This window comes from Chrysochloris asiatica, unplaced genomic scaffold (assembly GCF_000296735.1).
Source record: "Chrysochloris asiatica unplaced genomic scaffold, ChrAsi1.0 scaffold00074, whole genome shotgun sequence".
NCBI lineage: Eukaryota > Metazoa > Chordata > Mammalia > Afrosoricida > Chrysochloridae > Chrysochloris > Chrysochloris asiatica.
In genome coordinates this window covers 15,268,561-15,276,555 of record NW_006408592.1, presented here as the reverse complement: position 1 = coordinate 15,276,555, position 7,995 = coordinate 15,268,561, and the positions used below count along the sequence as shown (strand labels likewise).

The following is a 7,995-nucleotide window of genomic DNA, read 5'->3' as shown; positions in this document are numbered from 1 at the left end:
GAAGTGACTGGTTTACAAGGTTTCAAGAGTGAGTTTAGTTTAAGAGTGTTGGGGGGGAGGGGGAAGAAAGAGTCCCCACTGAATAGTTTCCATCTTGTCTAGATGGGTCTGGTGAAAAGCAATGGGGATAAGATTCATATGATTCAATAGTGAATAATTGTTTTCATTACTAATTGCGAATGTCACAATTATAAAGGTAGAAGTTTTGTAACACAAACAAGGGTGTGGTTAATCTTACAGTCCAGAAACAGAGGACCCTAGGACCATCAAGGGAGAAGAGCACAAGCAGAATATGGGACCTTATCCAGAGAAGCACGGACGCCAGAGACGGAGGCAGAGATGGGGTCGTGGAGAAAGGGAGCAGCTGAGAACTTTAGATTCATGGGAAGAGAAGGGCTGAGAGCTGGTGGCCAGGAGGCTGACTTGCAGATACGGCCTTTGAGGTGTAAATTATTATATATGCCTAAGTGAGTTTTTTTTGTTTTTTTTTAAAAACAAGCTAAAGTGAATAGAGAGTAATACTGTTAACTGATGGTACATAGAGAGGATTATAATCATTGTAATGAAATAAGGTGTATGATTTGTTGAATGTAAAACTGATGATCTGCCCTGTAAACTTTCACTCAATCCACAATAAAAACCTTTAAAAAAAAAAATCTACTCTTGTAAGGACAGTATACAAGGAAGCAATGTTTCATCCTCTTGTAAACAACTAGACAGCACTTACCAACTACAATCATATATAGACTGACAATATATTTGAATAGTTTCCTTTCTGATTATTAAATAAAATATTCCTTAAAAAAAGAAAGAAAGAAATGGTCAATGTTCTACCATTTCAAGAGGTAGTATTTGATCAAGAACTGATTATACCAAAGGAAGAAGTCCAAGCTACACTGAAGATTTTTGTGAAAAAGGAATTGATGGAATACAAATTGAAGTCTTTCAACGAACTGATGCAGCACTGGAGGTGCTCACTCATCTATTCCAAGAAATCTGGCAAACTATTGGAAAAGTTTCATATTTTTTCCCATTCTAAAGAGAGGTGAGCCAATGGAATGCACAAATATTTGAACAATATGGATCTTTATTGATTATGTAAAGGTTTTAAATATAACAAGCTATGGTTAACATTGCGAATAAGGGATAATCTGGAACACTTAATTGTGCTCATCAGGAACCTATACGTAGACCAAGAGGGGATACTGAATGGGTTAAAATCAGGAAACATGTTGACCAGGACTGTGTTCTTTTACCATACTTATTCAATCTATATGCTGAGCAAATAAATCGAGAAGCTGGATTATGTGAAGCAGAACATGGCATCAGAATTAGTGGAAGACTCATTAACAACTTGCCATATGCAAATGATACAACCTTGCTTGCTGAGAGCAAAGAGGACTTAAAGTACTTATTGATTAGGATTGAAGACCACAGCCTTCAACATGGATTGTGCCTCAATATAAAGAAAACAAAAATCCTCATTAAAACTGGACCAATAAATAACATCATGATAAATGGAGAAAAGATTGAAATTGTCAAAAAGTTAATTTTGCTTGGATTCACAATCAATACTCATGGAAGCAGAAGTGAATAAATCAACGGAGGTACTTCACAAGACCTCTTTAAAGTGTACAAAAGCAAAGATATCGGTTTGAAGGCTAACATGTGCCTGATCCAATTCATGTTATTTTCAATAGCCTCATATGCATGTGAAAGTTGGACAGTGAATAAGTAAGACCGTAGAAGAACTGATGCATTTAAATTATGGTACCGGAGATGAATATTAACAGTACCATGGACTGCCAGAAAAAGAAATGTGTGTTGGAAGAAGTACAGCCAGAACGCTCCTTGGAAACAAGTAAGGTGTGACCGCATCTCTCAGACTTTGGACATTTTATCAAGAGGAGCCAGTCCCTGAAGAAGGACATTATTCTAGGTAAAGTGAGGGTCAGTGAAAAAGAGGAAGACCCTCAACAAGATAGACTGGCAAGTGGCAGCAGCAGAGTCTCAGCATAACAATTGTGAGGATGGTGCAGGACTGGACAGTGAGTGTCCTGTTGTGCGCAGGACCACTGTAAGTTGGCACCAACTCAACGGTACTTCACCAACAGCAACAACATGGCTTCCAGGAGTCCTTCATAGATGGCATCAAGTGGACCATTATAGATAACGTGACAGTGATGGTAGACTATGGTGATGTAGGCAAGGGTTGTGCCCATGCCAGGAGAGCTTTCAGAGCTCACGTCATCATCACCAAGATTGACTCCTTAACAGGCTGCAGGCTGCCATGGAGGGCTATGAGGTGACCACCATGGGTGAGGCCTGTCAGATGGGCAACATCTTTGTCACCCCCAAAGTCTGTGTCGATATCATTCTTGACTGGTACTTTGAGAAGATGAAGGATGATGCCATCATATATAAATAACATTGGACACTTGGATGTGGAGACAGATGTCAAGTGGCTCAGTGAAATACTGTGGAGAAAGTGAACATAAATCCCCAGATGGATCAATACTGACTGAAGAATGGACATTGCATTATCGTGTTGACTGAAGGCCAGCTGGTTAACCTGGCTTGTGCCCTGGGCCAAGTTTGTGATGAGCAACTCCTTCACCAACAAAGTGCTGGTACAGACTGAAATCATTGGGATCCACTTATTACCCAAGAAGCTGGATGACACAGTGGCTAAAGGCCACCTGGGAACAAAAGCAGAACAGGAAGCTGACAAGCTGACTAGAAACTAAGCCCAGGACCTGGACATGCCCTCCGATGTCTCCAAGCCTGATCAGGCATCCCTGCCCAGGTCCCAGCTTTCCTACCCAAAACAAATGGTCCTAACTTTGAGATTGGTGTGTCACTGTCCCCCATGATTGTCTTACTGGGACTGGTCACCCAGCCTTTGGCTCCGGATCCATCTCTCTTACTGTTCCACATGGAACAGCCCCTTTCCCAGGCCTGGGCAAGGTGAAGGGGTGTAAGAGAAACACCTACAGGGAACTGTTAGCTCAGGAGTGTTGGAACTGCTCACTCAGTGTTTAGGCTAGCCACTGTCAGCAGTAGTCAAAGCCTACGCACTTTCATCTAGAGCCTCCTCTGGCTGATGGACTCTACTCGTGTGCTTGGTTTACAGGCTGACTGCTTACTTAGCCCATGACAGATGAGACCAACCAATCCATGCGATCATCAAGTTGATTCTGATTCACAGCGACCCTATAACACAGAGTAGATGGCTCCTTAGGGCTTCAAAATTGTACCTCATTACAGGGGCAGACAGTCTCATCTTTCCCCTTCATGACAGATGAGAAGCAGCACTCAACAAGGCAGGATGCTGCTGTTGGAGTTCAAAGGCTCCTGAGAGCCTGGCTTAGTGCTAGGCATTCTCTTAAGCTTCAAAACAGTGAGGCTGCTACTTTCAGTCCTTAGTCTATAGGGGTTAGAATGGAGTCCTGGGGTAGTGCTGTGGGTTAATGAATGTGCCAAACTGCAAAGCCTTGAACTGCTCCTCAGAAACCCTATACAGGGTCGCTTTGGGTCAGAACCGACTCAATGGCACTTAACAACAACAACAACAGAATGGACTTGTTAAGGGACAGCCAAGAGAAAGCAAGAGAAATGACAGCCAGAGTTTGAGAGGGACCAGAAAAATGTAAAAACAGATGTAGATCTGCAACCACTTTTTTGTATCACAATCCTGAGTCAAAAAGAGGTTCATTTGATTTGTAATGTGGAAAGATGAGGCTTTCTGCTCCCATAAAGATTTACAGCCTCGAAAACCCTATTCAGGGTTGCTATGAGTTGAAACAAACTCCATGGCAGGTAACCACCAGCACCACCAAAGAAGTCCTGGTGTGGTGTTGTAGGATAAGCACTAGACTGCTAACCACTAGGTCGGTGGTTCAAATCCATCAGTCACTCCTTGGAAACCCTATGCAGGGTTGCTATGAGTTGGAACTGACTTGACGGTACTTAACACCAACACCAACACCAAAGGAGAGCAGGAAAGAGGATTAATGAAAACGATAGTGCTTTAAAAAGAAAAAGGAAATCATGACCATACCACAATGAGATAGCACTTCACACCCACCAGGATGGCCTAATAAAAACCATAGTAACTAGTGTCCATGAAGAAGGGGAAGAATTGAGGCTTCATACACTGCTGGCAAGATTGTAAAATAGTGCAGACACTTTGGAAAACAGACTGGCAGTTCCTCAAAGGGTTAAGAACAGAATCACCACATGACTCAGCAATTCCACTGTTAGGAATATAACCAAATGAAATGAAAACACATGTTCAAACAATAACTTGTACATGAATGATCTTAGCCACAATAGCCAAGAAGTAGACACATGTGCCAGTTGCCCAACAACTGATGAATGGATAAATAGAAAAATGTGGTAGGTATATCCAGTTGGAACCCTGGTGGTTCAGTAGTTAAGCACTCACGTGCTAACTGAAAATTCGGTGGTTCAAACCCACCAGACTCTCCACATGAGATAGTGGTGACAGTCTGTTTCCATAAATATTTACAGCCTTGGAAACCCTATGGGGCACTTCTACCTTGTCCTCAGGGTTGATATGAATTGGAATCAGCCAGAAGGCAGTGGGTTTGATTTTGGTATATCCATACAAGGCAATAGTGTTGTTGCTGTTGTTGAGTGCTGCCAAGTCTGTTTGGACTCCTGAAGACCCTGTATAGGGTTTCTGTAAATATTTACTGGAGCAGAAAGCCTCGTGTTTCTTCTGCATAGCAGCTCAAACCACTGACCTTGTAGTTAACAGTCCAGTGCTTATCTTACAGAACTACCACATTCCCAATGAACTATCATTGTTGTTAGGTACCATTGAGTTGGTTCCGACTCAGAGCAACTGCACAGCAGAAGGACACACAGTCCAGCCCTGTACCATCCTCACAATCATTGTTATGCTTGAGCCGATTGCTGCTGCTACTGTGCCAATCCATCTCATTGGGGTCTTCCTAGTTTTTTGCTGACCCTCCACTTTACCAAGCATGATGTCCTTCTCCAGGGACTGGTCCCTTCCGACAATATGTCTAAAGTATGAGAGACAAAGTCTCACCATCCTGGCTTCTAAGGAGCATTGTGGCTATACTTCTTCCAACAATGGACTATTGTTGTTGTTATTGTTAAGTGTCGTTAAGTCAGTTTTGACCCATAGCGACCCTGTATAGGGTTTCCAAGGAGCAGCTGGTGAGCTTGAACTACCGACCCCGAGGTTCAAACTGACTTTGCAGCCCAGCACTTTAGCCCACAGCGCCACACCAGGGCTCCAATGGACTATTGTTATGTGCCGTGGAGTTGGTTCCGACTCATAGTGACCCTGTACAGGGTTTCTGAGGCTGTGAATCTTTACAAGAGCAGAAAGTCTCATCTTTCTCCCACGGAACAGCTGGTAGTTTCGAACTGTTGACCTTGCGGTTCACAGCCCGATTCATAACCACTACGCTACCAGAGCTCCTTAATGGACTATTAGCCAGTAATAAAAAGAAATGACGTATTGATAAATGTCACAATATGATGAACCTTAAAAACATAATGTTACATGAAGAAAACCAATCACAAAAGCACACAAGACTGCATATTACATGATTCCGTTCATTAAAAATGTCTAGGCAAATCTGTGGAGTCCTGGTGTGTAGCACTGTAGGATAAGCACTGGACTATAAGGCCCGTTTGAACCAAAGAGTTGGCAGTTCAAACTCACCAACCTCTCCTCAGAAACCCTATAAAGGCCACTCTGAGTTGGAACTGACTTGACGGCACTTAACAACAACAAGGGCTGGCAGGTGGGCTAGGAAAGAAGAGGGACTGCTAATAGAAAAGGTTTTCTTATTTTGTTTTGTGTTTTGAAAGGTGATGAAAATGTTCTAAAATTGATTGTAGTGATGATTGGAGAACTCCATGAACATAATAAAAGCTGTTGAATCTTGTACTTTTAATAGGTGAATTGTGTGGTATGTGAATTATACAGGAAAAGTGGAATTGAAAGATAATGGAATTTTTCTAAGAATTTTCTGAAGCCCCTTCGTATCTCAATAAAATTTGTATTAAAATAAAAAGATGGACGGATGTTGAACCAAAACAACATGAAGTCACTTGCAGCTACATACTAAATTGGCTCAAAAAGTAATGAATATTATCCACTTTCTTAAGTACTCTGCTTTTTTTTTTTTTTTAAATCACCTATATGAGACCAAATGGTTAACAATTGCATTAAAACAAAGATGAAAATATAATGGGACAGGGAAACTAGATTAATGGAAATATAGCAACCAGAATGGAAATGAGAATATCCAGGCATTGTGAATACTGTAAGCCATGATACAGAACAACTTGTATAGAACTTGTTGAAGTGGGGACCAAAACTGCTGTGAAAACACAATAAAATCTTATGAAAAAAAATTAAAAGATGGAAGGAAGAAGAGGCATTAACTGTGAAAGGGAAAAACCTGGCACTTGAGGAGACCCCATTAAGTTAATGGAATGACATATGCAAAGGCCCTGAAACTTGGACTCTGGTATGTTTGAAGAGAGTAAGACCATGTGGCAGAAGCTCACAGAGCAAGGAAGGCAGAGGGGTGAAAAGACCCTGGAGAGTTAGTGGGATCAGGATGTACAGGGCCTCAGGGCCCCTTGGCAGTGGGGAGAGCAGGGTGAGACTCATAGGGGTGCAGGTGAGGGCATATGGCATACCGAGCTTGGGTAGTCCTACCCTTCTTCTCTTCCAGACCTGGCCCACCCTGCCTGAGGGAGTCCCGGATAGGATGCAAGTTCTGGGAGGAACTGCAAGGGTCTCTTGTCACAAGTCTCTGTGAAGACCAGGCAACATGCCAGTTCTATTACTTGCTGTGTGACTTTGGGTAAGTTTTCCCTCTTCCTCAAGCCCGTCTGAGACTCTGTAAAGTAGTAGTCCTTCCTGTTCTCCCATCCTCAGAGGGTCCTGATGAGATGGGGTCATGTGATGGTGGCCAGGGCTTTGTAAAGAAAGCTTAAAAACCCAGACGAAGGTCATTATCTGTCTGCCGCCAGCTGTCTTCTTTCTGAATTCCAGGGTCTGCTGGGATTTTTCAGAGGAGCTGGCTCTAATCCTGAGATTGGAAGAGAAACCTCCAAGCCTGCAGGCTGCTCCTCCCTAGCTCCAGGGCACTCAGGGAGTCGGAGAGTAGGTTAGCTGGAAGCCCACTTGCCATATTCTGAGATCTGACTAATTGAGGGCAGAGGCGCAGGCGGGCTGGATGGTGAGGCAAGGCTAAGTGCAGACTCCTTGGAAGGGAGTAAAATCTGGGGCATTGGCAGCCAGGAAGCTGCGCATTTGTTCTTTGCACAAACACTTACTGGGGCCTTCTGTGCAACCTCAGGACCATTCTAGTCTAATGCAGGCTCTCAATTAGAGGAGGAGGCTGACGCCCCCACACATACTCAGTAAGGGGTGGAGGAAAACTTCAAAGCTGGGAAAAGTCAGGAAGGGAAGGGGCTTGGAAGTCTGGTTCAGTCTCCTCACTGCGCACATAGATCTAAACCCCACAAAGCTCAAATCATCCACAATTTCTGAGAAGATCAGCTGCAGACAGAGGGAAAGACAGAGTAACCTGCACTGCCCAGGAGGTTTCTGCTGACTTGACCTTCACAAGGAGGACATCTTGTCCTAGTCATCCTACCCAACATCCCTGAACACTGTACATTCAACCCCTTACTTCCTATTCCCTCATCCAAGAGCCCAACCTAGAGCCTGCCTACCTTTCCACAATGATGGCCAAACCATGGTTTTGCCTGGCCTGAGCCTAGAATCCAACCACCATAGAACCATGCTTGGCGTGTCCCAAACAGACCTGTCGCCTGACCCTTGCTCTCCACCTCCTTTCCAGGTATCCATCAGTGATTGACACTACTGTCTCTGTTGTCCCAAATCCAGCTCATCTAGCTCACCTAGGGCTCATCTGAGCCCCTTCTTCCCCTGACAGTCACTTCCTAAGG

General features: G+C 43.6%; 1 pseudogene; it reads left to right on the top strand.

The window, feature by feature from the left end:
• Positions 1-2,747, top strand: part of LOC102816234 — a 15,822-nt pseudogene extending 13,075 nt beyond the window's left edge.
• The last annotated feature ends 5,248 nt before the right edge of the window (positions 2,748-7,995 follow it).